This window comes from Podarcis pityusensis (assembly GCF_964106645.2).
Source record: "Podarcis pityusensis genome assembly, chromosome: 14".
Lineage (NCBI taxonomy): Eukaryota > Metazoa > Chordata > Lepidosauria > Squamata > Lacertidae > Podarcis > Podarcis pityusensis.
The window spans coordinates 35970929-35987377 of NC_138039.1; the positions used below are offsets into that span (position 1 = coordinate 35970929).

The following is a 16449-nucleotide window of genomic DNA, read 5'->3' on the forward strand; positions in this document are numbered from 1 at the left end:
GATCATTTCCCAATACTCTTTTACCCTTTTACAAGTCCGCCACATATGAAAAAACATACCCTCAACCTCTAAGTGCACACACCAACATATTTATCTCAACTGAAACGAACAGTGGTCCTTCCAGTTGCTTCTCACTGAAGCACTTGTTGCCAGTTTTCCATCCATCACACGTATGGCGCTTCCAACCATATTCATTCATTGATTCATTTGTTTTAGAAAATAGTAACTGCAAAGGTATAGAACAGGGATAGTACTCTTTATCTGCCCCTCAGAGCTCTCCCCAGGCCACAGCCCTCACTGGCACTGACTCACACCCCCCCCCAAATGTTTTTGCCTGGCTGGAATGTGTCCTTGAACTCTGATAAAGAACACTGATAGATAAATATATTGTTTCAAAAGTCATACGCCGCCCCCACTCTCTGCAAGATTCCTGGGGGCTCAAGGCACTCATCCAGGACCTGTGTTCCTTTGGAGAACTGAGACACGGCAGAGACTGTCGTAGCTTTTAGAAATATGGTTTGTTCACCTATTTACACCTTCAGTCTGTATGGAGGAGGGCCAGATCTTACGGCATGGTCATTTCAAGAGGGGCTTGCACCCCACGGCAGTGCAGCCCTGGAGTCCAAGCCATCTCTCCCAGCCAGCCTTCAGCCAGCCTGCCCAAGATGGACCGCAGTCTCTCTTCTTCCTTCTTCTTTCCAGAACACCCTGCTAAAAGTTCTCTTTTCCTATCACCTCACACCCAATTACCCTGGTACCCCACTCTCTGTTCACATCTCAGGGCAAAGGGGGCAGGCGAAGACAGTTCCCATGCATTGCCAATGACCAGGTGGTTTTGCATAGGCTGGCTCAAGAATTCCCCTGTGGCTTGTATTTCTCCCTTCCCACATCCCAAATAATCAAAATCCTACCACTTATTAATTTCTAGGGTTTCAGGGCAAGTTCCCGCTCACAAATCCATCACAATATACATGGCACCAATTCTTCTTGCTCCCTTCTCGCTGCATCTTCCTAGCAAGGTACCATTTCCCACTAAGTTCTGTTCAGGACCAGCACACGACAGGACAAACTGAATGGTAACCTCAGCAGAAGTACCTATGGGCTGCTTGGCCAGTGTCTTCCCACTGGAGAGGCAGTGTGGTGTAGTGGTGAGAGTGTCAGACCAAGACCTGGGAGACCGGGGTTCAAATCCCCACTCTGCCATGAAGGTCACTGAATGACCTTGAACCAGCTCACAGCCTCTCAGCCTAATCAACCTCACAGGTTATTGTGGGGATTAAATGGAGGCGGGGATAGAACAATTTAAGCCACCTTGAACTCCTTGTGGGGACGGAGGGAGGTGAAGTATAAATGCAATAAATGAATACTAATTAATATTCTGTGTCTGTGTAGCCGGACGCCTGCCAATTGCACCCTAACTGGAACCCTCCGAACTTTCCTCTCTTCTGCCTGCCTTGCATGTTTTGGGTGACCCCCTACGGAAGATGCTCCAAATATTTATCCTGACAGCTCCCTTAGCCAGCCTGCAGCATTATTGACTGCATTGCAGGCACCCTCTCTCTCATTTTCACCCACTCGTCTTGCTGAGAGATTTTAATTAGATATATCTCGATTCTCTCTCCTCCCCCCCACATCCCCATTTTTGCACAAGTCCTGGTTCTTTCTTCAACCTCATTCCTTATATTCTTCCTTACTTTCAACCACTTGTGGTACATACTTTGGCTGCTCTCCCTCCAAACAGTTGTTTTGTTTAAAAATAAAATAAATCCCCCAATTCCCTGTTCTCCCTATTCAGGACTTTTGGTCATCCTTTCTTTTTCTTCTGCCCCCCTCTCCCTCCCCCCCCCAAGAGGTTTGGCTTCTCTTTTCTCTCTTACAGCCCTCCTTTTGCTGCCTCCCACCACCCTCCTCTTCCCCACCCAAGCTCCTGTCTTATTTTTCCTGGATTCCTGCCTACCTTGACTCAAACTTTTCATAGGAGGATTCAGTGCCTTTAGCAATCTGCCAGCTATAGCAAGAGGTATCTAAGGAGGGACAGGAGGAGTCTGGAAGTCTCTTTTCACAGCCAGTAGCAGCTCAACGTGGGCTGTTGCTTAAAAATCTCTCACCCCCACCCCTTCGCTCTTTTGATTTTTTTTTCCTTCCAAAAAATCAACCTTGCTGCTGCTGCTGCTGCTTTTGCTGCCACTGCATGAAAGGAACCTGACGTACCAATAATTTTGATTTCTTCTTGGGAGGTTAATAAACCAGGGAGGGGGGAAAGCTCTATCCACAAAACAAAAGCAGGAAATCTCATCTGGAGGCTGTGAAGGGGATCTACAAGGGATTGCCGGACGTTGTAACCTCTTTCTTAACACACAAGAATCCTTATTGCTCTGTTAGGTGTATGGGACTTAAATTCTTGAAGCACTGAATTTGTTGAAGGTAAGCATGTATTTTTCCTTTTTTGCTGTTAAGTATTTTATTTTTAACCAAGGTGGGATGGATTGGATGTTTCCCCCTAGAATCCCGAGGCAGTGGTACCTTTGAATGGCATATGCTTGGAGCATTGAACAGGGTTGAAGGTTTCATGCCATGCTTGTAGAATTCCTGGAGGGCTCTTGCTGACCACATCCTTGGCCAGATGAGCTGTCAGTCTGATTCAATGGATTATGTATGTGCAGGAATGCAAGAATATGGGGTGGTTTCGACACCCAACTTGTTGTAAAAAGTTGCACCCCAGAAAAGTTTGTTCATGTCAGAGAAGCGTGTGCATGTGCAATGCCCACTGTTGCCAAGCAACCAAGAAAAAAATCAGACTCTGCCAGCAACTCAGTCTGTTGAAATTTCAAGGAAATAGATCTATAGTCCAAAGAAGGGCATTGCCTAGTTTGCTTGCTAAAACAATAATAATAACAGACTCTGCTTATAATGAAAGAATAGCTGGCGCACAAGACGTAGAGTAGGGTTAGGGGTCAACCGCCCAGCCCTCTCCACAATAAATGATGCCATCTGAATACAGACGGCACTTTAGTGGAAAATTTATTCTGCAAGCCTCTTGTTTTCCATCAGAAAAAGTTTCTGTCATTGTCCCTCCCTACTCCACCCCAGACAAATATCATCGTATTTTTATTTATACCATGCCATGATCATACTTACAGCACCTTGTAGAGTTACATGGAACAGCAGCATAGATGGGTCCCTGTCTGCAAGGAGCTTACAATCCACATAAATCAGAATGAGGGGGAAATGAGGAGAGAATGAATGCTGACAAATGTAATTGATGCTTCTGAAATCCATTCATAAAGCAGGATTCAACTCTTTGTTTTTGATCGTGAAACAACAGCATTTGTACATCTCCATCTTTTCAAATCTTCAGCTTGCCTCACGAAATTTGCTTCCGTGGCTTTGGCTAAATTCAGTGAGAACAAATTGTATCCAGTCTATTTTTGCTCTGTGTTAGTTCATTCAGATGTGTTCATTCATAAATCTGTTCTCTCCTGCCTCCTCATCATTCTGTAATTTTTATTTTTTTAAAAAACAGCAACACAGAAACAAATCTGCATTTTGTATGCATTTTACTCTAAAAATGCATTTCTTGTATATGTTTTATTTCCAAAAAGCACTTTATATACAGCATGGAATTTTATTTTTTTTTTTTGGGGGGGGGGTTGAGCCGAGAATTGTATAACAAAATTCAGAGAAATGTGAAAAGCCAATGACAACTATATTCTAATATGCCTATTAGTTTAGGAAGTCCACATCAGAACAGTTTGCTTAAAAATGTAGACCAAGTTAAAGCGTCAAGCATTTGTATATGGAATAGCAGTGCACAACGACTATGGGGTGAATTTACCATAGCTCGGCCTAAGTTTAGAATTGGGCTGCAATCCTAACCATATCTACACAAGAGGAGGAAATCCTATTGAAATCAATGGGGTTTACTCCCCGTTTAAGTGGGTTTAGGATTACAGCCTCAGTTTATCACATAGGCACTTCTCACTCTTTCTTCCATGGAGTTGTGAGTGGCGCGCATGGACTCTTCCTAATTTTTCCTCACAACAGCTCTGTGAGGTAGGCCACCCTGAGAGATAGGGATTGGTCCATTGTCATCAAGTGAGTTTCGTGGCTCAGAGCCCATGTCCTCAGCCCACTTCCCAAGCCCACACTGCCTGCCTTGGTCAATGGTGACTCATAAAGCAAAGCACTGATACCAAACAGCAAAATTATAGATTTGCTAATAATGTATTTGCAAACCGTTCTGCAAAACTGGAAATTACAGAGCTCACCGCTGTTGAGCAAGATTCAAAAATCGCTATGCTGCAAAACCAAGAATTATCGGATGTGTTTGTACTTTGATGTCACCTCCTGGTATAATCTGTCTGTGACTTCCATTATATGTGAGGGTGATTGTGTAGTTAAAGAGGCTGTAATTACCATAGGATTGTGTGGCTGGTGAGCTCAACACTAGTATAAATGATGGATGAATGGCTGCAGGAAAGGAGGGGGGAGTATGTTTGTCCTACATTCTAAAATAAAACTTAAAAAAAAAAAATCAATAGACTTGGGCAGCTAACAGGGATTTGTTGCTGTTGAAATATGGTTTGTTGCAAGGTCTACAGTGACTTGGCATTCTTTTAAAGTCCAGGGATCTGCTTAGAATCTCTAAATACCCGCCTTCCTTTTGAATGAATGCACAGAAAGTGCAATTTTTCCAAGCTGCGGTTTCACGTTGAAAAGAAAGTGTCGTTTCTACATGGAGACTGCTTTTTTTCTTCTTCTTTCAACCCCTTCATTACTCATGGAAGTTTGCATTTTCAACCTGATGCCAAAACCTCACATTTTCCCCCTACCCTATCCAGTTAGAAAGTTTCTTTTCTCTATGGCTCTATTAGTCTTATTTATTTTTTTAAAAAACTTCTTAGACTTCTTCCAACAGCGGTAACACTCAGAAGGAACATAATCTGTTTTTTTTTTAATGGTTAAAGCAAATTGCTCACTTCTACAAGTCAGTCCAAATTGACTGTGTAAATCGTAAAGACGAGCAGGAAAAGTTATCAGGTGCTTTTAAAAAAGCAATTGTTAAATCCATCAGCATTGCCCACTAGTGCTTTGAAACGATTATTGGGAGGGTAACAGCAATTTAGCCAAATGGTGTTATTTACTAAGAAATTGTATATCACTGGAATGAGGAGGAAGCATAGAGAGATCCCTTAAGGTCTTTGGCCCCTGTGCATATAGAATGAATTCCCCCTTCCCACTTTCAGGTTTGTCTTAATAGATAGGAGGCAACTCTGTGGCAGTAGAGGCAGGTCCCACTGCTATCACAACGTTGTCCCAAAATGCCTGGGAGAAAATGCACTGAAGAACCTTGAGGAACCTGTAAAATGAACCAACACAGTTACCTTTCTAGGAGTATACAATAGCCATGTGTATCTATGGGAGAAAAGTCATAGTCTGTGCTAATAAATATCATTGGGATGCACTTAAGAAGAGGGCCAGTGTGGAGCAGTGGTTAGAGTGCCAGACTAGAACCTGGAAAACTAGAGTTCAGATCCTTCCTCAGACATGAAGCTCGCTGAGTGACCTTGGGCCAGTCACTGTCTCTCAGCCTAACGTACCTTACAGGATTAAACAGTGGTAGGAGGACTATATACCCTCCTTAATTGAAGACTTAAATTTTGATCTGCTACTTCAGTGACCATAATGCCTTGGGAGGAAGTGGACAGGTTTTGCACCAGCCCTGAAACAGCAATGAAAAAGATACTTACTAGTGTCACTGAGGTAGGATATTGTTTGTTGCGTCCTTACTACAGAGGACAAGCATAAGTTGTGAGTCTTTTGACTGGCTCTTCTGAAAGTGGTCCATGAGATCAAAGAAGAAGAAGAAGTCATGGGTCATGTATATGAGGCCTAAACTTTATTTCACAAAGAGACTGGATGTGTACAAAATAAGGATTTAGTTTTTGGCCTTGTTGGGTCACACAACCCAGCCAATACGCAGCACCGGATTCTTAAAGAAAAATGAATAGTTTTTGTTACATACAAGAACATGTAGACACTGGGGTTGAGGGGGTGGGACAGGTAAGTAAAAGAAGGCTTATTCACACCTCCATTTGCCCTGCCATTTCCCCCCAGGAACACTTATGGTATAGCACCGAATCAGAACAAATGGCAATCCATTTTTCAACAGATTGCTGTTTGTTCTGATTTAGCGCTAAAGAGTGTGTTTTCTGGGGGAAAGCAGCACAGCAAAGGCAAAACTACTCAGACCTGTGCTTACTAGGCATGAGACAAGTGGAAGTACGGGCAAGCCCAAAGAAATGGTGGAATAAAATAATAACAATAAACCAGCGGAGCAAATTTCACTTTTTCTTCATTGAAGCATCAGGTTCTGGTGAAAACAGTACACTGAGGACTTTGCATTGGCCCTGCCAGATCTCTTCCTACTCCTTCCCCTGGCTTGTCTAATTTTCCAAATCTCCAATCTCCTAGTTTATATTGGCTCCTCCCACATTTTGCCCTTGCTCGGCCCCCTGATGCAACAATCCTTCAGGCTCTGAAGCTAGACCTTTGCCTTGGCTTTTCCCTTCCTGGATCCACCCACTAGATCCACCCCTTGATCTCCCCTCAAGACCCCCCCCTCACTGCCCCTGCTTTGCACCCTCCTTGAGTGTTTTATGCCTTGGTGAAATGTATCCTTGAACTCTAATAATGCTTCTTGCCTAGGCAGAGGATAGAGACAGGCAGTGCTTTCTTCTGGTGGTACACAACAATATGCAGTAGTATCATCTGGTGTGGGGAGAGGGAAGGAGGTGGGAGGGCTCTCAGACCCCATCAGAGCATGACACCTCCTTCCCCAAGCCTGGGAAGTGTTTGCTCAGCTTAGGGGAGGAGGCACGATGCTCTGACAGGATCCTGGAGCCCTGCTGCCACCTTCCCAAGCCAGACAGGGAAGGCCTCTTCACCTGGGCAACAATGGGAGCCAGCATGGTGTAGTGGTTAAGAGCGGTGGACTCATAATCTGGTGAACCGGGTTCGCTTCCCCGCTCCTCCACTTGCAGCTGCTGGGTGACCTTGGGCTAGTCACACTTCTTTGAAGTCTCGCAGCCCCACTTACCTCACAGAGTGTTTGTTGTGGGGGAGGAGGGGAAAGGAGATTGTTAGCCACTTTGAGACTCTTTAAAGGTAAAGGTAAAGGGACCCCTGACCATTAGGTCCAGTCGTGGCCGACTCTGGGGTTGCGGCGCTCATCTTGCTTTATTGGCCGAGAGAGCCGGCGTACAGCTTCCGGGTCATGTGGCCAGCATGACTAAGCTGCTTCTGGCTAACCAGAGCAGTGCACGGAAATGCCGTTTACCTTCCCGCTGGAGCAGTACCTATTTATCTACTTGCACTTTGATGTGCTTTTAAACTGCTAGGTTGGCAGGAGCAGGGACCGAGCAATGGGAGCTCACCCCATTGCGGGGATTCGAACCGCCGACCTTCTGATCGGCAAGTCCTAGGCTCTGTGGTTTAACCCACAGTGAGACTCCTTAGGGTAGTGATAAAGTGGGATATCAAATCCAAACTCTTCTTCTTCTTCTTCAATGCCCTGGCAGGTGGGTGGGCAGGAAGGGGAGTGTCAAGCAGCTCACCTGCCTTCACCACCCAGCCTTGGCATCAGGCCACGCCCCTCCCACATGTGCTGGCCTCGCCCCCTGCTTGCTGGTGAGTACTAGCCCATTTTTTCTAGGAAAAACCCCACTGGGGACAGGTATGTGTGTAGAAACTAGACTACTGTATAAAAGTAAAAAATCGCTTTCATTGCTCTGCTCACTTTTGCCTCCGGCCAGTGTCCACCTCTGGCATGTGGCCCCCAGAAGGCTGCGCACATGGTAATGTGGCCCTCAAGCTGAAAAAGGATCCCTGTTGCTGCCTTACAGAGACTTCTGGGAGATGTAGAAGAGGAGAAGTATCTATAAGAGAATACACTACATTAGATCAAAACCTAAGCCCACTCTTACATTATTATTTTTCTAAAATGCATATTTATATAAATGAACTAGATCCTTAAAATCCTATTTAATCTGGACTTTAAATGTGGAGGGTCACCAAACAGCTCATGCACTTAATAGCCGTCTTCTCTGGAGAAGGTTTGACATAGAAGTGTAGCCTCTGCTTCCCCTATCTCCTTGCTCCTGTTGTCACTGGATGCTTCAGCAGTTGTAGCTGAATCAGAATTATGATGAGGAACCTCTGCATCTCCATACTCAAGCTGGTACCCGAGGTGGGACCTTTTGCAGAAGTTCAACATTTCTAATTACAACACTCCCATTTTCAGGGTTCATATGCTCAAAGGAAGCGTGCAATCTGCTCCTAAGAATCACACGGTGCTCATGTCTACAGGTTGGCTGAAATTTATCACCTGCAATAGTGCTAGCAATGTTGACCAGGTTGTGGGGCACCTGAACTACATCTCCCATTGGACCTAGCAAGCATGGTCAATGGCCAGTGGAGATAGGAGTTGTAGTTCACCAATGTCTGAAGTGCCAATGGTTCCCCAGAATGGAAGCAGGCCCACAACTCTGATGCTGTGTCCTTTAGCCCTTTGTTTTGCATCACTATATTGTTTCACCTTGTCCTGGTTCTGCTGGTGAGCACAGGAAGTTTGGTGCATGGATGGGCACATCTGTCAGTTTGGAGAACATCTCAGTTCCTCATTTTTCCAGTCCTCCATTCTCCACATCAGTGTGTGATTGATTGATTGATTGATTGATTGATTGATTGATTTTTGATCAGCATTTTAGTGCAGATTTCTCCTAATACTTACTTTTTTTTCTTTGCAATTTTGCAAGGCAGTTTCCCCTGGTATGATATATTTTTGTATGGTTTTTTTTACTAATATATGCATTTACATGCACACTTTACTTGGCTGGAGAACTGCATTGGAAAAACCTGGAGAAGTGCCAGCTTTACAGGATGACTCTGCTTCGGTTTGTGTGTTGCTTTAGAAAGTGCAGATTAGGTAGGTTTGCCTTCAAATGAAAACTTAATCAAATTTCACCCTGACCCTAGTTTGGTATGAATCTGACAAGAAAAATGCAATCTGGGAAATGTCTCCTCTGAAATTCTGCATGAAGTAGGTCAATAGGCCATAAAGATCTTTAATAATTCTATTTTCCAATTCTGCCTTTCACAGTGAGCTGCTTGTAGGGTTTTCTTCAAACAGCGAAGGAACACCCAACCCAGATCCAGTCCCAAATCAATTTGAGGCATGGGGCAAATGTTCAATTGGGGTTTTGAGAGGGGGGTGGAGATGCTCTACCTCCTTCCTTGCAGGGAACGTGCTTGTGAATGATCACCTGCATCCTGCAGAATTGAATCCTTTGCTCACCAGCTAGTGAGTGGAAGTTTCAGTCCTGCTGGAGTCTGCTTCCCCAGCCCATTCCCTGTGGTGGAACATGCTGGGGCTGCCTGCCTCTCATTCCTGCCTGACATTCTGCCCCTTGACAGCCCCAGATCACTCTGGGTAGTCCAATGTGGGGTGATTTGAGGCTGTTTCCACCCAACTCAGGAAAAGCCTGGAGCCCCCACCATTTGAGCCTGATTCAGTTCAAAATTTGGGCTTTGGCCAAATCTGGTACACAGCCCTAATCATCAGTGACTTGAGCACAAAGGTTTGGAGTACATGTCTCATGCATCAATGCCTAGCTTGGTCCAAGGATGGTGTGCTAACTGAAGAGGTCATGTTGGTTGATCATCATGTGAAGGTTGGGTCCATCCATAATCAGCACGTTCCTGATATAGCGTTCCACATCAGAACCCATATTTGGCCAGTAAAACTTTGCACATAGAAGTTGTTTGGTCCATAGAACCCCATGATGCATCTTATCATGAGCCACCTTCAATCAATTGCATATCTTAGATTCAGGAATAGCAGCTGCAGCAGGCATAACAACCCGCTCACCTCTTGACAGAACATCCTCATGGACGGAAATTTTGCCAGAGGCAAAATTGGTTATTTAATAAGATGTATACACCACCAACAACAAAATCCTCCAAGCAGTTTACATGCTTGAAAGGGTGCAACTAGCTGGGCACTTTCTGTATGATCAGTTGCCAGATTGAATAATATGTTTCAACGTAGCGAGAAATACATCCTACTGATATCTTTTCTTCCAAGAGATAGTGCCTTGAACCACAAAATACACATGTTGACAGCCTTAACAAGGAGTTTCACCCCATTTCAGAGAGTGTAAGATGTAATAATAAAATCAACTGTGTTGGGCTTCCTAAAGCTGTGTTTGATAGTACAAGCATAGTGTTATCATCTCCCAGTGAGATGCTGAATGCAAGATGGTAAGACATTGTTTTTAGTTGGTTGAAGCAGGTGTATGAGTACTTTGTGATCAGTCAACAACACAAAACGACATCCCTCAGAAGCAAGCATTGCAATGTTTTATGAACCATACATGCCACCGAGTTTTATGTTCATTCTGTGAATACCGCTTCTCTGGAGTAGAAAGGGGAGCAGCTGGCATTTACTACAGGTTTACAAGATTCAGCTGGTTAAGTCTGTAGCAAAATGACTCTTAGTCCAACACCACTGTCCCTCAGTGTTTGGTACATAAAGGTTATAATAGACAAGACAATGGTCCTAGGTTGGTGCAATTTTCAGGTGCTGAAAAGGTGGCACTGTCACTGTAGAACAGTTTAAGAAAAGCCCATTTTAGTCCAGAAAGTGGTTCTGAGTGGTTCTTTCAGATTCTTAGGTTTTGGAGTCTTTAAGAACTAAAGACTCCATTTGAGATCTGATTCACTGACTCTCCCTTCTGAAAAATAAGTACGACAAAAGCAGTCTTCTAGGCAAGTAGATGTTCCCCATGACCAACATACAACAGTATTTTTCTATGAGAACTGTGCTTCCCAGTAACCCATAAACATGAATGGATGGAGCTGAGCATAAGTGGTTTTTGTTGTTGTTATTTGTGGGCAACAGCCTTAATTGTGTAGTAAAGTTTGGCACTAACAAAATTCCTTTCACTCCCAGTATCAATCATCATCTCTGACTGCTTCCTGTTAACTTCCACACTTCCTTTCCCTTTGTAATTCATAAAATAAACCAGGCCCTCTTCCTCCTCCTCATTTTCAGTTGCCAAGGCAGCTCATACAAGTTTGTCCAGGGCAAGCCCTATCATGAGGCAGAGTGGCACAGATGCCTCAGGTGGCAGATGCTGAGAGTTATAAAGCAGGCAGCTGTGTAGCCAAGTGATCTGTCCTGTGAGTCCCTAAGCTAGCCTACTGCCCTTAGGTGCAGTGAAGGATGCTGTCCCATGTTAAAAGGAAGTGCCTGTGCTGGTGGTAAGGAAGGCATATTGTCCTTTGCCTCAGGTGTAAAAATGTCTTCAGTTGGCCCATGATTGCAGTTAGTCTGCATCTCTGGCTTTTTTTGTGAGAAATCCAAGTTCTATGTCCACTTAATTATTTGCAATATAAACAAGTAGCATTTGTTGTGCCACACTGCTCTCAGGAGTGGTTCAGTTATCATTAACATTATCATTATTATATATTTTATTACCCACCCTTCACCCTATGGTCCCAGGGTGGGTCACAACAATTAAAAAACAACATTAATTAAAAAAAAAATGCAATATTTAAAACAACAAGCTACAAATGTCCAGTTTGGTTCTCTCTCTTTCTCATTTTTAAAATTCAATTCTCCACATTTCTTCAGCAATTTCTTTTTCAAAAAAAATCCTCTTGAAATTCTACAGCATTCTCTTAAAAAATACATTTTTGTATGCGGTTATGACTTTAAATGCAAACCACATTTAATTTCTCCCCCCCCCCATCCCGAGTGGCAGCCAAGATTATCAGAGCTTGTCTGATTTGTATCCTGGGGTGCAGCATCCCTTGTGATTGCTACATTGCTGAGTGACACAATTAATGGACATATCTGCAGTCACCACACATAGCAGCCATTAGGCAACTTTATTCTTGAACTCTTTCATACAACCTGGCCATAGTAATTGCCTTCTCTGGTGGCTGTTCATCCTGCTGCAGAAATTTATAATGTAATGTTTTGTGGATGCATTTTCCCACCACCTGATTCCTAAATCGCATAAGCTTCTAATTCTCTCTGCTGCCATGATTTAGCTAGTTATCATAGGCATATATAGATTTGCCCAGAGCTTGTATTAGGTGTCCAAATTTAAATATTTCAACCACAACATTTGTGTAGTGAACTACTTACTGAGGCAAATCTAGACTGTGCAAATTGGAGGCGGGGGAAGTCAGTTGTAGTTGATCTCCCAGACACTGTGAGAGTGTTGCCCTTCTGAAAGCATCATTTTTCTTGTCCAGTTTGGCAGTGATTTTATAAAATGTCAAAGAGCCCATCGATAACTTATACTCAGTATACAGTCATACAGGATATAGTCATTAGATTCTAGAGCACCATGACCTCAGTGAGCCATGAGGACACAGTGTTCCTGAATTCCAGCTTTGTCACCAAGTTGTACTGTCTCTTTGAGGCTTCTCTAACAATGACATCTCCTAAGGCCACATGAAGGGAACTTTTGGCCTCCCATCAGCCCCAACAAGCATGGCCAGTGGCCAGGGATGATAGGATTTGTTGTTGAGCAACATCTGGAGGGCCAAAGGTGCTGATGGGAGCTGTAGTTCAACAACATCTGGAAGACCATAGGTGTCCCACTGCTACCGTAGACAGTGCATTGTTTTGACATTTTTATTCCTGTAATGCTTCTTCTAATCTCTAGCCCTTTTGTAGCCACACCACCTCTTCCCTCCTTCCTTTTACTTCTTGTGTCCCTTACAGCCTCAGTGGGGAGCCTCTGACCCTTGACCCTAATTAGACCCACAAGGCCTTTGCCTGCAAGGCTATTTGGGGCAAACTACACCCTCCTGTTTGGACGCGGGTGGCGCTGTGGGTTAAACCACAGAGCCTAGGACTTGCCGATCAGAAGGTCGGCGGTTTGAATCCCCGCGACAGGGTGAGCTCCCATTGCTCGGTCCCTGCACCTGCCAACCTAGCAGTTTGAAAGCACGTTAAAGTGCAAGTAGATAAATAGGTACCACTCTGGCGGAAAGGTAAACGGTGTTTCCGTGGGCTGCTCTGGTTCGCCAGAAGTGGCTTAGTCATGCTGGCCACATGACCTGGAAGCTGTACGCCGGCTCCCTCGGCCAATAAAGCGAGATGAGTGCCGCAACCCCAGAGTCGGCCACGACTGGACCTAATGGTCAGGGGTCCCTTTACACCCTCCTGTCAGTCACCTGATCTCAGATGACTTCAGTTGTAAAGAACCATTAGCTCCAATCTAAGCACTAAGTGTTAACTTTGGAGATAAGGGGCGGTGCCCAGTGGTCTCTGTCTGCTAGCGCAAAGGCTCTTGAGCTAGCAGATGAATGAGTTTTGATGCTGCACAACAGAGGAATCCAATGCAACAGTTGTGCTAGCAGACACTTGTGGTGTAACATAATCTATTGCACAGCAGAGCTACAAGCAAACTGCTTATGCGTTCTCTTGTGCAACTAATGTTCTGCTGGCACCAAAGCATTTTGCCAAAAGAAAAAGTCAAAGTCACTTAGTGCTACATTAGATACAACCCAGTGGGTCTTTGATCTTAGAACTCAATAACCTTCTGTTATTTGTGTCATTTTCACTCACACCAAGATTAGCTGCCTCATTATACATTGCTGAAGGTTCTCCCCACCTGTTCTTTGCTTTTTGGTTTACTCCTCAATAGCCTCTCCCATTTATTTCAAAGCCAATAGGGTGTTAAGGAAACATATATTTGAATAATGTTGGCTGTTCAGAACATACCTCACAAGCTTCAGTGTGTGAAATAACATGATGCCCATAACATGGTGCTCTAGTGCACGCACACACACACACACACACATTCATACATGCATAGATACTAGAATCAACACACATACATTACACACTCAAGCATTTCAACTCTAGAGCAGAGGTGCAGAGCTGGGTCTTGCCAGCCGGTCAAAAATTTATCTTCCCCCACTCACTGTAGGCCAAGTTGAAAATAGGTTGCCATTTTCTGTCCATGTGGTTTGAAATCAAACCAGGTGGACAAAGGCGCAACATTGCACTTTGCAAGTCCCACGGACCAGGTGATCATAGGTTATTAGGAAGCCCTGGGCACAGCACTTTAGAAGCCCTGATGATCACCTGATTGGTGGGTAGGGAAGGAGGAAAAAATTAGGTTCAGTACACATTTAAAGTCAACTTTGTCAAATCCACACCATGCGAACCGAAACACAGTGATCCTTCAAAATTTGCACCGACCCGAATTTTGCGATGCAGTTCTCCACCTAACCAATGTATACCAAAAACATACTTATATTAGGGGAAAGTGTGCATAAAAATGAAGATAAGGGTGGAAAGGAAATACAAAAATGCATTGGGGGAGATTGCACTGCAAAAAATGTGTATGTTAGTCAAAACAGCATATAGGAATGTGGTTTTTATGGGAGAAATTCACACTAAAATGCTGGTGAACCTTCTTGAGGATTTTTTTTAAAAAAAAAAATCTGCTAATTGATGTGAAAGTGTAGAAAACTGAGTTTAACATCAGGAAAATTAGAAACTGACAGATCCTTCCAGCCTTATTGGAGGGGCTTGAAACACACTGTGTATGGGGCCTTACACAGGTATTGGCAGGTGCTGTTCATCAGTGGTGTCTGTAAACCCTCTTTCAGCCCTTTTCCTGTCCCACACCTGGCATCAGGTATAGGGCAGGTAGGCCTGGCTTAGCCAATATGGTCTAAGTAGTCATGTGGATCAGAGGTTCCCCACAGCTGCTCTGAAGAAAAGTAACAGGAAGCTGCCTCGTACTGAGTCAGGCCATTAGTCTACCTAGTTGAGTATTATCTAGTGACGGACAGTGGCTCTCCAAGTTTCAAGGAGGGTTTTTTCCTAACCCTAACCAGAGATGCTAGTTACAGATAGGTAGCCGTGTTGGTCTGCCATAGTCAAAATAAAAAAAATCCTTCCAGTAGCACCTTTAAGACCAACTAAGTTAGTTCTTGGTATGAGCTTTCGTGTGCAAGCACACTTCTTCAGATATCTGAAGAAGGTATCTGAAGAAGTGTGCTTGCACACGAAAGCTCATACCAAGAACAGAGATGCTAGGGATTGAACCTGGGACTGTTTGCATGCAAAGCAGATACTCTGCTGCTGAAACGCAAGAAACTCATCTTCACAAGGTTAACCAGACATCACAAAACAGCCAAAACAGGAGCAGCGATTAGATCAAAGTATGTTATATAAAGCAGTAGGTATAAGGTGGGAATAAAAACAGCATGGAAGTGAGGGTGGGAAGTCAACATTTTTCGGAAAAACATGTATTGAAATATAAGTAAATTTGTAAAACCTGTGAAATCTATAAAAAAAATACATGTCCAAAACAGGAGCAATAGCTTACTAGAAAACTGACTGGAAAAAGAAGCATGTATTCTATTGAGGCATTCTGCTTCTCAGTCAGGGCTGGGGCAGAAGGCTGAGAGCCCCAGTAGGTAGAGCCAGAGCCAATGACAGACAGAGCCAACTTAATCTAGAATCATAGAATTGTAGCATTTGAAGGGACCCTGAGGATCTCTAACAGTTCTACAAGGGGCAACACTGAAATGAAGGAGGAGGACTGGTTGTAAGTAAGAAAGCAGGCAGGTACAGGCTGGCTGAGGAGAGGATGAGGCAGGTGAGCCAGTGACCCATTTGCTCTCATGCAACTGCCTCTGCTGTTTGTTCCTATATCCCATTCCTCTCCTCCTTTTTTCATGCCCCTGTGATCTCCCAGCCTCGGTCCAGTATACCTGAAGGAGCATCTCCACCTCCATCATTCTGCCCGGGCACTGAGGTCCAGTGCCTAGGGCCTTCTGGCGGTTCCCTCGCTGCGAGAAGCTAAGTTACAGGGAACCAGGCAGAGGGCCTTCTCGGTAGTGGCACCCACCCTGTGGAACGCCCTCCCACCAGATGTCAAAGACAAAAATAACTACCAAACTTTTAGAAGACATCTAAAGGCAGCCCTGTTTAGGGAAGCTTTTAATGTTTAATAGGTTACTGTATTTTAGTGTTTTGTTGGAAGCTGCCCAGAGTGGCTGGGGAAACCCAGCCAGATGGGTGGGGTATAAATAAATAAATTATTATTATTATTATTATTATTATTATTAATAATAATAATTATTTTCAAATCCTGGGGGAACCCAAATACCACTGGACAAACCCGAGCAAACCATTTGCATTTATCCTGGCCTCTATTATTTGCCCATTTCGTGTGAGCCATACAATGTAGGTTTCCTTGGTGCAATGGTGTGTGTGTGTGTGTTTTATTACTGGCACAGTCCCACCTAGATTTCTTGAGAAGAGGCACATTTGTATGCAGCCACCGTCAGCTTCTTAAGCGCCTCCATACCGTTTCGAAAATCAACAGGAGCTTTCATAGGCTATGA

General features: G+C 44.1%; 1 protein-coding gene across 4 annotated transcripts in view; it reads left to right on the plus strand.

Annotated features, from left to right (window-relative positions):
* The first annotated feature begins 2046 nt into the window (after window positions 1–2046).
* Window positions 2047–16449, plus strand: part of ACAN (aggrecan) — an 85690-nt gene continuing 71287 nt past the window's right edge. For all 4 annotated transcript variants that reach the window (XM_080980232.1, XM_080980230.1, XM_080980235.1 and 1 more), the window contains exon 1: window positions 2047–2424. The gene's annotated coding sequence lies outside the window, so the exon portion shown is untranslated. The remainder of the gene's footprint in view (window positions 2425–16449) is intronic.